The sequence below is a fragment of the Nomascus leucogenys genome, chromosome 10 (genome assembly GCF_006542625.1).
Source record: "Nomascus leucogenys isolate Asia chromosome 10, Asia_NLE_v1, whole genome shotgun sequence".
Taxonomy (NCBI): Eukaryota; Metazoa; Chordata; class Mammalia; order Primates; family Hylobatidae; genus Nomascus; species Nomascus leucogenys.
The window spans coordinates 5,144,002-5,157,032 of record NC_044390.1 but is presented as its reverse complement, the minus strand read 5'-3'; the positions used below and the strand labels follow the sequence as shown (position 1 = coordinate 5,157,032).

The following is a 13,031-nucleotide window of genomic DNA, read 5'->3' as shown; positions in this document are numbered from 1 at the left end:
CACAATCTCGACTTACTGCAAGCTCCGCCTCCTGGGTTCACGCCATTCTCCTGCCTCAGCCTCCCGAGTAGCTGGGACTACAGGGGCCAGCCACCATGCCTGGCTAATTTTTTTTGTATTTTTAGTAGAGACAGGGTTTCACTGTGTTAGCCAGGATGGTCTCGATCAGAAAATTCATTTTTGAGATAATTGTTCCAAATGAATATAGAAAATCATAAAGCTTTAATTGACATTACAGTCAATTCAGCATTGACTTGAGTTTGAGTTAACATTGAGTTCAGGCATTAATTGACATGAAAAGTGTTAATGTTACGAAGAATGGGCCAGGTGTGGTGGCTCATGCCTGTAATCCCAGCACTTTGGGAGGCCAAGGCAGGTAGATCACTTGAGGTCAGCAGTTTGAGATGAGCCTGGCCAACAGACTTGAGCCACTTTACCCAGCCTGGTTTTAATTTTTATTTTTTGAGATGGAGTCTTGCTCTTGTCACTCAGCCTATAGTGCAATGACATGATCTCGGCTCACTGGAACCTCCGCCTCCTGCATTCAAGCAATTCTCCTGCCTCAGTCTCCTGAGTAGCTGGGATTAGTGGTGTGCGCCAACACACCATGCTAATTTTTGTATTTTTATTTATTTTTATTTTATATTTTATTTTATTTTTGTCTTGAGATGGAGTCTCGCTCTTGTCACCCAGGCTGGAGTACAGTGGTGTGATCTCACTGCAACCTTTGCTTCCTAGGTTCAAGCAATTGTCCTGCCTCAGCCTCCTGAGTAGCTGGGATTACAGGTGCCTGCCACCATGCCTGGCTAATTTTTGTATTTTTAGTAGAGAGGGGGTTTCTCCATGTTGGTCAGGCTGGTCTAGAACTCCTGACCCCAGCTGATCCACCCGCCCCAGCCTCCCAATGTGGAAGGATTACAGGTGTGAGCCACTGCGACTGACCTTTTTTTTTTGAGCCTGTTTTGCAGCATTTACAAATATCAGGGTTTTCCCACGAGATCATGAAGATTTTCACGTAAGAGATTTCTGGCCATTTGTGTTGGTGTTGGCAGTAAAGGTCAAGCAGGAATATGTAATAACATTCAAGCTCCCCACCTTTGGCCACATTCCTGCATTTCTTTTTTTTTTTTTTTGAGTCAGAGTCTGGCTCTGTCCCCCAGGCTGGAGTGCAGTGGCACCATCTCGGCTCACTGCAAGCTCTGCCTCCCGGGTTCACGCCATTCTCCTGCCTCAGCCTCCCGAATAGCTGGGACTACAGGCGCCCGCCACCACACCCTGCCAATTTTTTTTTTTTGTATTTTTAGTAGAGACAGGGTTTCACTATGTTGGCCAGGATGGTCTCGAACTCCTGACCTCGTGATCTGCCCACCTCGGCCTCCCAAAGTGCTAGGATTACAGGCTTGAGCCACCGCGCCCGGCCCATTCCTGCATTTCTAGTTCATATTTTGACCAAACTCAGCTACTTGGGAGGCTGAGGCAGGAGAATCACTGGCACCCAGAAGGTGGAGGTTGTAGTGAGCCAAGATTGCACCATTGCACTCCAGCCTGGGCAAAAAAAAAAAAGAAAAGAAACAGTCTAAAAAAAAGTCATGCGTCTTCTCCTCTTTCCGTCATTGTGGTGTGTGCTTGACTCCGCTTCTCACCATGTCTTCTCACAAGACTTTCAGGATTAAGCGAGTCCTGGCCAAGAAAAGCAAAACTGTCCCATTTCCCAGTGGACTCGCATGAAAACTGGTAATAAGGGTCACAATCATGTTATCATATCCAGCTGAAAGTGTCACCACTGTCTGGAGAGTTGGACATGTTTTATTGGGAATATATTTTTTAATCTCTGAATCTGTTATGAATGCATTGGTTGGCTGGGTTCAGTAATAAAGATGTGAAACATTTCATTTCAAAAAAATGTCAGATGAAGTAATTCGATAGAGTACGTTGGTCTTTGTTTTGTTTTTTTGAGCTGGAGACTCCACTATGTTCAGTGGATCACACCTGTGGTCCACACATCTTGGGAGGCTGAGGTGGGAGGATTGCTTGAGACCAAGTCTCCTGGGAATCTTCTCGTCTCTTCTAACCCAGTTTATGACAGACCCTTGGACTTTACTTTGTTATCTACCTGTGACCCGGAAGCCCCCCTAAGTCCAGTTACTCCACCTTTCCAGACCAAACCAATATATATCTTACATGTTTTGATTGATGTATTATGTCTCCCTAAAATGTGTAAAACCGAACTGCAGCCTGAACACCTTGGGCACACGTCATCAGGACCCCTTGAGGCTGTGTCACGGGGGCATTTTTAACCTTGGCAAAATAGATTTCTAAATTGAGTGAGACCCAGTAGATACTTTTGGTTCACAAGCTCATGAACACAGAAAAAATCAAGAGAGAATAGGAAAAAAACTAGATGTAATGGAAAGCACAAACTCAGGTCCAAAATCTGAACTCTTTCATATGTACTCAACATAAGGAAATGCTCTTCAACTTTGTGTGAAAGATAGATTACGAACATTTGATTAAAATAAAAACCCATTCTATGTGATTTTAGCCAATTTAAAACTGCAAATAATGATCAATTATATACATACATAAAACTTCCTAATATTTCACTTAGTATTGCTATTTCTATGTTCTTGGGGCAGAAGCTCAGTCTGTCAGATACATTACAAGACAGTGGTGTCGTCCATAATTGTGCTTAGGACTCTGTGTTGCATGAGTGGACAAACTGTTAAGCAGGAACCTAGGAGAGCTAGGGTGACAAAGTTCAAGTCCATTAAAACTAGTAAGACGTAGGCCCGGCGCGGTGGCTCACGCCTATAATCCCAGCACTTTGGGAGGCCGAGGCGGGTGGATCACGAGGTCAGGGGTTCAAGACCAGCCTGACCAATATGGTGAAACCCCGTCTCTACTAAAAATACAAAAAAAATAGCTGGGCGTGGTGGCGGACGCCTGTAATCTCAGCTACTCAGGAGGCTGAGGCAGGAGAATTGCTTGAACCCGGGAGGCGGAGGTTGCAGTGAGCCGGGATAGCGCCACTGCACACCAGCCTGGGCGACACAGCAAGACTCTGTCTCAAAAAAAAAGAAAAAAAAAAACTAGCAAGACGTATTCCTTACTGCTCACTCACGAGTCACGGTTATAAGATGTTTACGGTTAAGGAAAACAGCTTATTGATACCTGCAAGGACAAACTCCTACAGAAACACAATGTCCAGATGACCCAATATCCCATGACAACGTATGCTTTTAAGACAGCAGGTTGGTGTTGAACTCCTGACCTCCGGTGATCCGCCCGCCTCGGCCTTCCAAAGCGGTGGGATTACAGGCGTGAGCCACCGCGCCCGGCCAAGGATAGCTTTAAATCAGAAAGTATTAAGTTTTGTTACACTGTCAGCCCACTGGCAGGTAGACATACCTTAGCTTTTACGTAGGCCCCGTATGTAAGAAAAACTTCAGGAGGAGGCGTTCCCCCTGCTTTCTGGGGACGCCCTACTGTGTAACTGGTAGCTTTCAATAAACTCTCCTCACAGCACTCGGACACTCGCCTTGAATTCTTTCCTGCGCAAGATCCAAGAACTCGAACATGAAGTGTGGACTGTGTCCCCATTTGAGGCAACAAAACGAGTGAACGTTATACAAAAACAATTGATCTAATTCTCATAAAAGTAGGAATTTCATAGTCCTCATCCAGCATGCCAAGCAAAGATGGACACTGTGGAGTCATCCCTCATGAGAACAAAGGGGCTGACAGCTGGGAAACGGGTGGATGAAGGGTGAGGCGCTCAGCAGCCGCCAACTGGGATTAATGAAAAGGGCAATAGGATCTTGAAAGGTGGAGGACACGGTCTAAAACGATACAAAAGCTGCAGAGCCACCGGGCCTGCGAGCTTCCCATGGCGAAGCTGGGACTCCCTGACAACTGCACAAAGCCGCGTGGGGATTTCAACGTTCCGAAGCACCCAGATTCCTGTTGTGGCTGGACTCGGGGCTAGGGTGCTGCGAAAGGCAGGTTTGAAGCAGAAAGACAAAAAAAAAAAAAAAAAAAGGTCACCTGAGTCAGCCCCGGGCGCTGCGTGCTGAACAACCATGGGGGTGTCCTGGACCCTGTCTGGACGGGTTCTGGACACTGGGCGGGGACGGGGCGGGAGGGGGGGAAAGGTCAAAGAGGGGGCGGAGCCTGGGTCGGGGCGAGAGGGTGGAGGCCGCTGTGGGGGCGGGGCCTGGAACAGGACTCGGGCGGGGCAAGATGGAGGAGGCTGCCTGGGGCCGTGTCCGACTGTGGGCAGGAGCGGGGCCAGAGGGTTATCGTCGTCTAGGGGGCGGGCTCTCGAAGGCGTGTGATTCTAAAGAGCCGGGCCTGGACGGGGGGGTCCGGGCTCTCTCAGATGGGCCATGGATGTCGCCTGCTGTCATCCTCTCCCTCTAGGACTGGAACCTCCGGGTTCTGGTTGGTGGATTGATTTTCATGTGCCGTGATGTTACCCCTAATATCACATGGATGCTTCCTGCCCGTTTTAAGTTAATATTTCAAAAAAATCGAAGGTAAAACAACTTACTGTAGTGGACCACCTGTACTGAACGCTGAGTAGTTTTTCTTCTTAAATTGAAAATGGTTTTAATCCAAAGCGCCTTTTTTAGCAGGTAGAGTCTCGCGTCCTGCAGGCGGGGCGAGCTCCCCTCAGTCTGGGGCAGGGCGGGGGAGAGGGGCAGGGACCTCGGTAAAGGGGTGGAGTGGGGCGCTGGTTGCAGCGGGGACTGACAATTAGAACGGCTTATTAAACTAAGCAACGTCCTGGGTTGTTTGAGTGGATAATGGAAGCTGTAAGGTGACAAGCAGAACTGCCTATTACACACAGGAAGTGGAGGATAACTTCATATTTCATGGAAATTAAGTCAGGGCCCAGAGCGGTGGCTCACACCTGTAATCCCAGCACTTTCAGAGGCCAAGGCAGGAGGATCGCTTGAGCCCAGGAGTTTGAGATTAACCTGGGCAACGTAGTGAGACGTGGTCTCTACTAAAAATTAAAAAATGAGTGAGGTGTGGTGGTCCACGCCTGTGATCCCAGCTGCTCGGGGCGCTGAGGCGGGAGGATCACTTGAGCCAGGGATTTTATGGTTGCAGTGAGCTCTAATCTCGCCACCACACTCCAGCCTGGGTGACAGAGCGAGACTGTCTCAAAATAACAAGCAAATAAATGAGAGATATAATTCCTCCCTTGAAAATAAAAAAAAGAAATTTCTTTTTTTTGTCTCTTTTCCTAGGACATTATTTAGAAAATTTGTAAATGCATTTTCTCTGTCTTCTGAGGCTTTTTTTGTTTTGTTTTGTTTTGTTTTTGAGACGGAGTCTCTCTCTTGTTGCCCAAGCTGGAGTGCAATGGCGCGATCTCGGCTCACCGCAACCTCCACCTCCTGGGTTCAAGAGATTCTCCTGCCTCAGCCTTCTGGGTAGCTGGGATTACAGGCACTAGCCACCACATCCGGCTAACTTTTGTATTTTTTAGTAGAGACGGGGTTTCTCCATGTTGGTCAGGCTGGTCTCGAACTTCCGACCTCAGGTGATCCGCCGGCCTCGGCCTCCCAGAATACTGGGATTACAGGCGTGAGCCACCGCGCCCGGCCTTTTTTTTTTTTTTTTTTTTTTTTTGACAGAGTTTTGCTCTTGTTGCTCACGCTGGAGTGCAATGGCGCGATCCCGCCTCACCGCAACTTCTGTCTTCAGGGTTCAAGCGATTCTCCTGCCTCAGCCACCTGAATAGCTGGGATTACAGGCATTGCACCAGCATGCCCGGCTAACCTTGTATTTTTACTAGAGACGGGGTTTCTCCATGTTGGTCAGGCTGGTCTCGAACTCCCGACCTCATGCGATCTGCCCGCCTCGGCCTCTCAAACCACTGGGATTACAGGCGTGAGCCACCGCGCCTGGCCTGAAGTAGTATTTTTTAGAAACCACGTAATCCTTTTTTCAGCTTAATAACCCATGGATGTATTTCTGAAGGACTTGGGGTCTGTCTTTGATAGGCAAAGAACAAGGGAGACAGTACCTGTATCTCGGTAGGAAATTAAATATTTCAAACATCAAATAATTCCAATGTAAAGGTATGGACCTTTAAATAATTCTGAGCCTCGAAAGGAATGTGGTCATGCAACTTGAGTCCAGTGGTATGCAGGCGCAACTTCTAAGAGTTTTCCTGGCCAGACGCGGTGGCTAACGCCTGTAATCCCAACACTTTGGGAGGCCGAGGCGGGTGGATCACTTGACGTCAGGAGTTCGAATCCAGTCTGGCCAACGTGGTGAAACCCAGTCTCTACTAAAAATACAAAACAATTAGCCAGGCTTGGTGGCGCGCGTCTGTAATCCCAGCTAGTTGGGAGGCTGAGGCAAGAGAACTACTTTAACCCGGGAGGTGAAGGTTGCAGTGAGCCGAGATCTCGCCACTACACTCCAGCCTGGGTGACAGAGAAATACTCTGTCTCAAAAAAGAAAAGAAAAGAAAAATGTAAATATAAAAATGAAAGTAATAGATCTCTTCCACAAATGTGCTGGGACAACTAACTGGATATCCACACGAAAATGAATAATGTTGGATCCCTATCTCACAAAATCAAAAATTTTATTTAAAGAAATTTTAAAAAAGGAGAGAGAGAGAGACGAGGAAGAGAGCGCTGCCGGAGGAAGTGTTACTTTGTCGCCCAGGCTAACTTGGACCCCGAGGCTCAGCGATCCTCCCGCCACTGCTTCCTGAGTAGCTGGGACCTCAGGCTTTCGCCCCGTGCCCGCATCTCTGCTGTGTTTAAGCAGCAGGTGGTGACCTCACTCATTCCTGGCCTGAGCACTCTGTCCCGCATCCCAGGCGGTGGCCCTAGGGAAGTCTCTGAAGCTGAGGACAGGGTGGACTCTCCTTTCCCAGTGAATGGAGAATAGAAAGAGAGAGGATTTCTATTCTATTCTTTGGGCCGTCAGCATGAAATCGTATGTTCCGCCCAGGCAGAGCTTTGCATTTCACATTCTAGTTTGCATCCCCGTTTCAGACAATTCCGGGGCTTTTGAATCATGCCTCAGCCTTCCTGGCCGGTCTCGCCTCCAAAGCTCGAAAACAAGAGGCGCTGGGAGCCAGGTTGAGAGACGCACAGGTCCCGCCCCGGCCCCGCCTTCTGCCAATTCTAAAGGGGAAGGTCTCTCCGCTTCGCGCCCCGCCCCTACCTCGCTCAGGCCCCGCCTACCTCCTCGCGGATCCCGCCCGGGCCTGGCTTCTGTCCTGCGCACGCAGATTCGCGCAAACCCGGAAGCGGATCGCGTGGAGTGATGGTCCCACCGCAGCGGTGAGTTTTGCTCTGTGTTGTGTTAAGTCTGCGCTTCCCAGGTCCCCGGAGTTTCTGTACCTAGGACGTGGGGTCCCCATAGACCTGGAAATTCTCACCCGTCTTCCTTCACCTAGAGCAAATTTAGACGTCCCCGTGAGAGTCCAGGGGTCGCTTCCTTTTGGGTTTAAAGTCGCCCTGAGGATGGTCCCTTCCCGGGTCTTTCTGCTATAGGGCAATGTATACACTGCCCATCGCGTAGTTTTCCTGCTCAAAACCTTTTTCTGACTCCTCCCGACCCGCACTTTTTAAAGTCCTTACTGCGAGGCGGATTCCCGCCCTTGGCGCCTCCCAGCCTTATCTTAAGGCGCCGTCGCCCCCCACCTCCCTCCTCGTTCCAGGCCCTTATGCTCCCCAGGTCTCCCCACCGCATCCACCGCTTACCCTGAGCCCGCGTTGGGGAGGTGCCCGGGGCTGTCCTATGACACCGGGTGTTCTTGCCTGCCCTGCACCAGCCCCTGGAAAATGCGCTCCTCCGGGATGCAGGCGTCTTACTCCAAAGCCCCCTGTGATTGTGTGGGCCAAAAGGATCAGGAGACTGAGAGAGCGGTAGATAACCTGAGACAGAGAAAAGAAGAATGAGAAAGGCCATAACAGATGGCAAAGTAAAGGATGAGTGAGGGATTTGCCAAGAGAGAGCAAAAATGAAGAAAAAAAAAAAGCAGGAGGAGCAGATCCCAGGGAAAAAGAAAAGAAAACAAGAGCTAGAGAGAGAAGGGGAGAATGAGAGAGATGTACAGAATTAGGGAGGGAAGCACAGTAATGAAGAAAGGGGGGCTGGGCGCAGTGGCTCACGCCTGTAATCCCAGCACTTTAGGAGACTGGGGCAGAGGGATTGCTTGAGTCCAGGAGTTCAAGACCAGCCTGGGCAAAATAGTGATACCCCCCCCCATCTCTGTCAAAAAAAAAAAAAAAAATTTAACCGGGCGTGATGGTGCACACCTGTAATCCCAGCTACTCTGGAGGCTGAGGCAGGAGGATCACTTGAGCCCAGGAGGTCCAGGCTGCAGTGAGCCGAGATCATGCCACTGTACTCCAGTCTGGTCAACAGAGCAGACCCTGTCTCAAAAGATTAAAAGGGGTGGGGGACTTTGGGTTCAGATGAGTGGGTGAGTTCATTGGATATGATTAGTCGTGACATGTTGAATTCTGTGTATATAATCTAATAACTTAAAACTTGTTTAAATTATACAGATGAGATTGAGAATTTTAAAATTCCTATCTATAAGACACGTACATTCTGTAAATCTTGGCATAGAGGTCAGCTTCCACTTGGAATCCCTATTCAGCCAGAGGGTAGTGACTTAATTCAATTGTGAGAGCCTCTCTTCCCTCTTCCCATGGTGAGGTAGGAAATGGGGTAGTGAAGTGGGAGAAAAAAATCACTTTCTGTTATTATGTAATAGTTTTAATTTAATTAATTAATTTATATTTTGAGACAGGGTCTGGCTCTGTTGCCCAGGCTGGGGTGCAGTGGCGTGATCTCCTCTAACTGCAGCCTCGACCTCCTAGGCTCAAGCGATCCTCCTACCTCAGCCTCCTGAGTTGCTGGGACCACAGGCGTGAGCCACCAAGTCCAGCTGGGTTTTGTATTTTTTTTTTTGTAGAAACGGGGTTTCACTATGTTTCCCAGGCTGGTCTCAATTCTGGCCTCAAAGGATCGTCCTGCCTTGGCCTCCCAAATTACTGGGATTACAGGTGGGATTACAGAGAGGAGCCATCACGCCCAGCCCATAATACTTTTTAAAAGGGACATCAGGGCGTGGTGGCTCATGCCTGTAATCCCAGCACTTTGGGAGGCGGAGGCGGGCAGATCACAAGGATCACAAGGTCAGGAGTTCGAGACCAACCTGACCAACATGGTGAAATCCCATTGCTCCTAAAAATTCAAAAATTAGTTGGGCATGGTGGCACGCGCCTGTAATTCCAGCTACTTAGGAGGCTGAGGCAGGAGAATCACTTGAACCCGGGAGGCGGAGGTTGCAGTGAGCCAAGATTGCGCCATTGCATTCCATCCTGGGGGAGAGCGAGACTCCATCTCAAAAAAAAAAAGAAACGGAACATCAAAGCTGGGCATGGTGGCTCATGCCTGTAATCCCAGCACTTTGGGAGCCAATCACCTAAGGTCAGTAGTTTGAGACCATTCTGGCCAACATGGTGAAACCTCGTGTCTAGTAAAAATACTAAAAAAGTAAGCTGGGCGTGGTAGCGTGCATCTGTAGTTCCAGCTGCTTGGGAGGCTGAGGCATGAGAATCACATGAACTTGGGAGGTAGAGGTTGCAGTGAACCGAAATGGTACCACTGCACTGCAGCCTGGGGGGCAGAGCGAGGCTTCATCTCAAAAAAACAAAGAAACAACAACAAAAAATGAAAGCAAAAGGGACATCAAAAGTGCTTTTGTTCTTGTTGTGTAACATATTTTCTTTTTTTTCTTTCTGGTTCCTCTTCCTTTCTTTCTTTTTTTTTTTTTTTTGCAGTTTTACTTTAAGATAAATCTTGGTTTTAAATATTTCTTTTTTAATACATAATCACTTCTGAAAGATGCGTTTGTGGCATCCTATAACCAGCTCACATCATTCAGTTATTTTCCCGTTAACATCTGAATTTGTTCGATTTTTTAAAAAACAATTTCAAAATAGTTTCTGTTTGAAATTAGTTGCGTCCGGTTCAGATCGAGGTCTGCATGCTTTCTAGTCTTTATTATTTATTGGAAACCTTTAACATGAAAATGTAATTTAACCAGTTAGCCTGTTTTTCAGTTTTCTTTCCTTATGTTATTTGTTAAAATCTTGAGCTGTGAGCTATTAAGTGCATGTTTCCCTCAAGGCACCTCTGGTCCATTTGGACAAATGTTGAAAGCCCAACTCCTCACTGTGGCTCCACAGCCCTGTGTCCAGGGCCCCTGCCAGTGTGCCATCTCCTCCTGGGAGCTTGCCCTCATCTCATGACTCCCTCTGCCCCAGTCATATTTGCTTTTCTCTTTTCCCAAACACTAAAACCCTTCCTGTCTCAGGTTGCTGTCCCTGCTCTTACTCTATGTCCCTAAATGATCACGGCCCTGTGCCTTTCTCCTCCTCCACGTCTGGGCTCAGAGCTGTCTCCCATGCCTGCCCACCCCCATCTGAAGTTCCCTCTGCCCGACAGTCTCTATCACGTTACTCAGATTTTATTATCTCTGCATCAGTCACATCAGAAACACTCTTTTTATTTTATTTTATTTTTTTTGAGACAGAGTCTCACTCTATCATCCAGGCTGTGAGTGTAGTGTTGCGACCTCTCCCTGCAACCTCTGTCTTATAGGTTCAGGCAATTCTTCTGCCTCACCCTTGCAAGCAGCTGAAATTAAATGTGTGTGCCACCACAGCCGGCTAATTTTTGTATTTTAATTTTAATTTAATTTAATTTAATTTAATTTAATTTTACTTTTGAGTCTCAATCTGTCTCCCAGGCTGGAGTGCAGTGGCGTAATCATGGTTCACTGCAACCTCCACCTCCCAGGTTAAAGCAATTCTCCTGCCTCAGCCTCCTGAGTAGCTGGGATTAGAGACTCCCACCAAGCCCAGCTACTTTTTGTATTTTTAGTAGAGATGGAGTTTCGCCATGTTGGTCAGGCTGGTCTCGAACTCCAGACCTCAAGTAATCCACCTGCCTTGGCCTCCCAGAGTGCTAGGGTTACAGGCATGAGCCACCACGCCCGCCCCAATTTTTGTATTTTTAGTAGAGGCAGGGTTTCACCTTGTTGGCCAGGCTGGTCTCGAACTCATGACCTCAGGTGATCCATCTGTCTAGGCCTACCCGTGTGCTGGGATTACAGGCAAGAGCCATGGTGCCCGCCCAGAGATGCCTTTCTGCATGGATTATTTTGAGTGTTTTGTGTCTCCCTTCGCTGGAGGACGCACAGTTCCCATCTTGGCCACAGGACAACTGCAGCACCTACTCTGGGGTTGTGGTTCAGATGCTGAGGCGTCCTCAGGGAAGACTCAGGGCCTGGGGCAAGTGCAAGGATGGTCCCACGTTTCTTCTGGAAATTTCAACTCTAATTGATCTGAACTTCCTGTGGCTATTTATTTCAGTCAAAATAAGAGGAGAAGGCCTCACTAAGGTCAGAAAGCCCTACAGACCAGACCCTGTGTCCTCAGGCAGTGCCGAGGCATCCCCATTTTTGTCGTCTGTGTCACTGCCTCACTCCAGCTCCCGGGTCTCCGTGCTCTGCACACCACCAGGGCCCAGTTTGGCCATCATGGGCAGGGGCTTTGCCACAAGCAGGTGATGCGCTCAGAGTCAGGGGTCCTGGATTCCCTTCAGGAAGGGTGGGGAGAAGGTCAGGGACCTGAGGGACATGAAGGACACACTCCTACACAAGTAGTTCTGTTCCGGAGGAGCTGGAGGCTCCATGACTTCAGGAAAGATTCTTCCAAGGATCAGAGTGCAAACAGCACAGTGAACTGCAGCCCGAGGGCCACCTCCTCCTGCCAGGCCAGTGGCGATGACTCTCTACTGGCTTTTCCTTGCCTGTCATGGCACGTGAGCGCACACACACACACACACACACACACACACACAGGCTAGCAGCGATGACGCTCTACTGGCTTTTCCTCGCCTGTCATGGCACGTGAGCATGCACGCACGCACACACACACACACACACACACTCACACACTCTCACTCCCACACACAGTCACAAGGCAGCTGGGGAGTCAAGGGTCAAGATGCTATAATGTAAATGTGTGGCCATGTGTGGTGGCTCACGCCTGTAGTCCTACCGCTTTGGGAGGCTAAGGCAGGCAGATGACGAAGTCAGGAGTTTGAGACCAGCCTGGCCAACATAGTAAAATCCCATCTCTACTAAAAAAAATAAATAAAAAGAAAGAAAAAAGAAAAAGAAGAAATGAGCCAGGCATGGTGGTGTGCATCTGTAATCCCAGATACTCGGGAGGCAGAGGCAGCAGAATGGCTTGAACCCGGGAGGCAGAGGTTGCAGTGAGCTGAGATCGCGCCATTGCACTCCAGCCTGGCGACAGAGCAAGACTCCATCTCTCAATAAATAAATAAATAAATATGCTATAATGTAAATGTGGAGCACAAATATTTTTTCCACAAAGAGGGGCCACTGGTTCCTGGGAAGGGAGTTTGAGGGTTACAGCCCTGGTCATGGCCAGAAGACTTAGGAACTGGAGGAAGAAAAAGCTGTATTTATCCTCACAGGATGTCCCTGTGCTCAGCAGCTGGTAGAACAGATGGGCTGATCTAATGGAGTGACATTTGGAAAAAGGGGTTTTTCTCTCCACCCAGCACACACCGTCACCCACCCTATGCACACTCCTCCCTTTCCCGTTGTCTCCTCTAGAATGGCAAAGTTGGTGCTTCCCCAGGTGGACGTCTGAGGGAGGGGAGTGGTTTCTCTGCCTGTCCTTGATCCCCTCCCTCAAGTCTTCCACCTTCCTGTCCGGTGTTCTATTCTGATGCTCATTGCCAGCAATTCTATCAGTTTGCACCATCCCAAGACCCAACTAAGACCCAAGGATTTGAGGCTGGAAATATTTAAGCCAATGTCATTGCCAAGTGAGAAGTCTTAGACCCCAGGAATTTTTCTTCATTGAGAGTCTGGGCAGCCAGGAAGCCTCTCCTCTTTCTGCAGAGTTTAGGTCAACCAGGACCCTGGCACACATGAAACT

At 48.7% G+C, this 13,031-nt stretch overlaps 1 protein-coding gene across 2 annotated transcripts in view; it reads left to right on the top strand.

Annotated features, from left to right (window-relative positions):
* Window positions 1-13,031, top strand: part of ZNF845 (zinc finger protein 845) — a 40,020-nt gene that overhangs the window by 12,221 nt on the left and 14,768 nt on the right. The window contains exon 1 of one of the 2 annotated variants that reach the window (XM_030819743.1): window positions 7,283-7,316. The exons of the other annotated variant lie outside the window; for it this stretch is intronic. The gene's annotated coding sequence lies outside the window, so the exon portion shown is untranslated. Of the gene's footprint in view, window positions 1-7,282; window positions 7,317-13,031 lie in introns of those variants that run through there. 2 annotated transcript variants of the gene reach the window in all.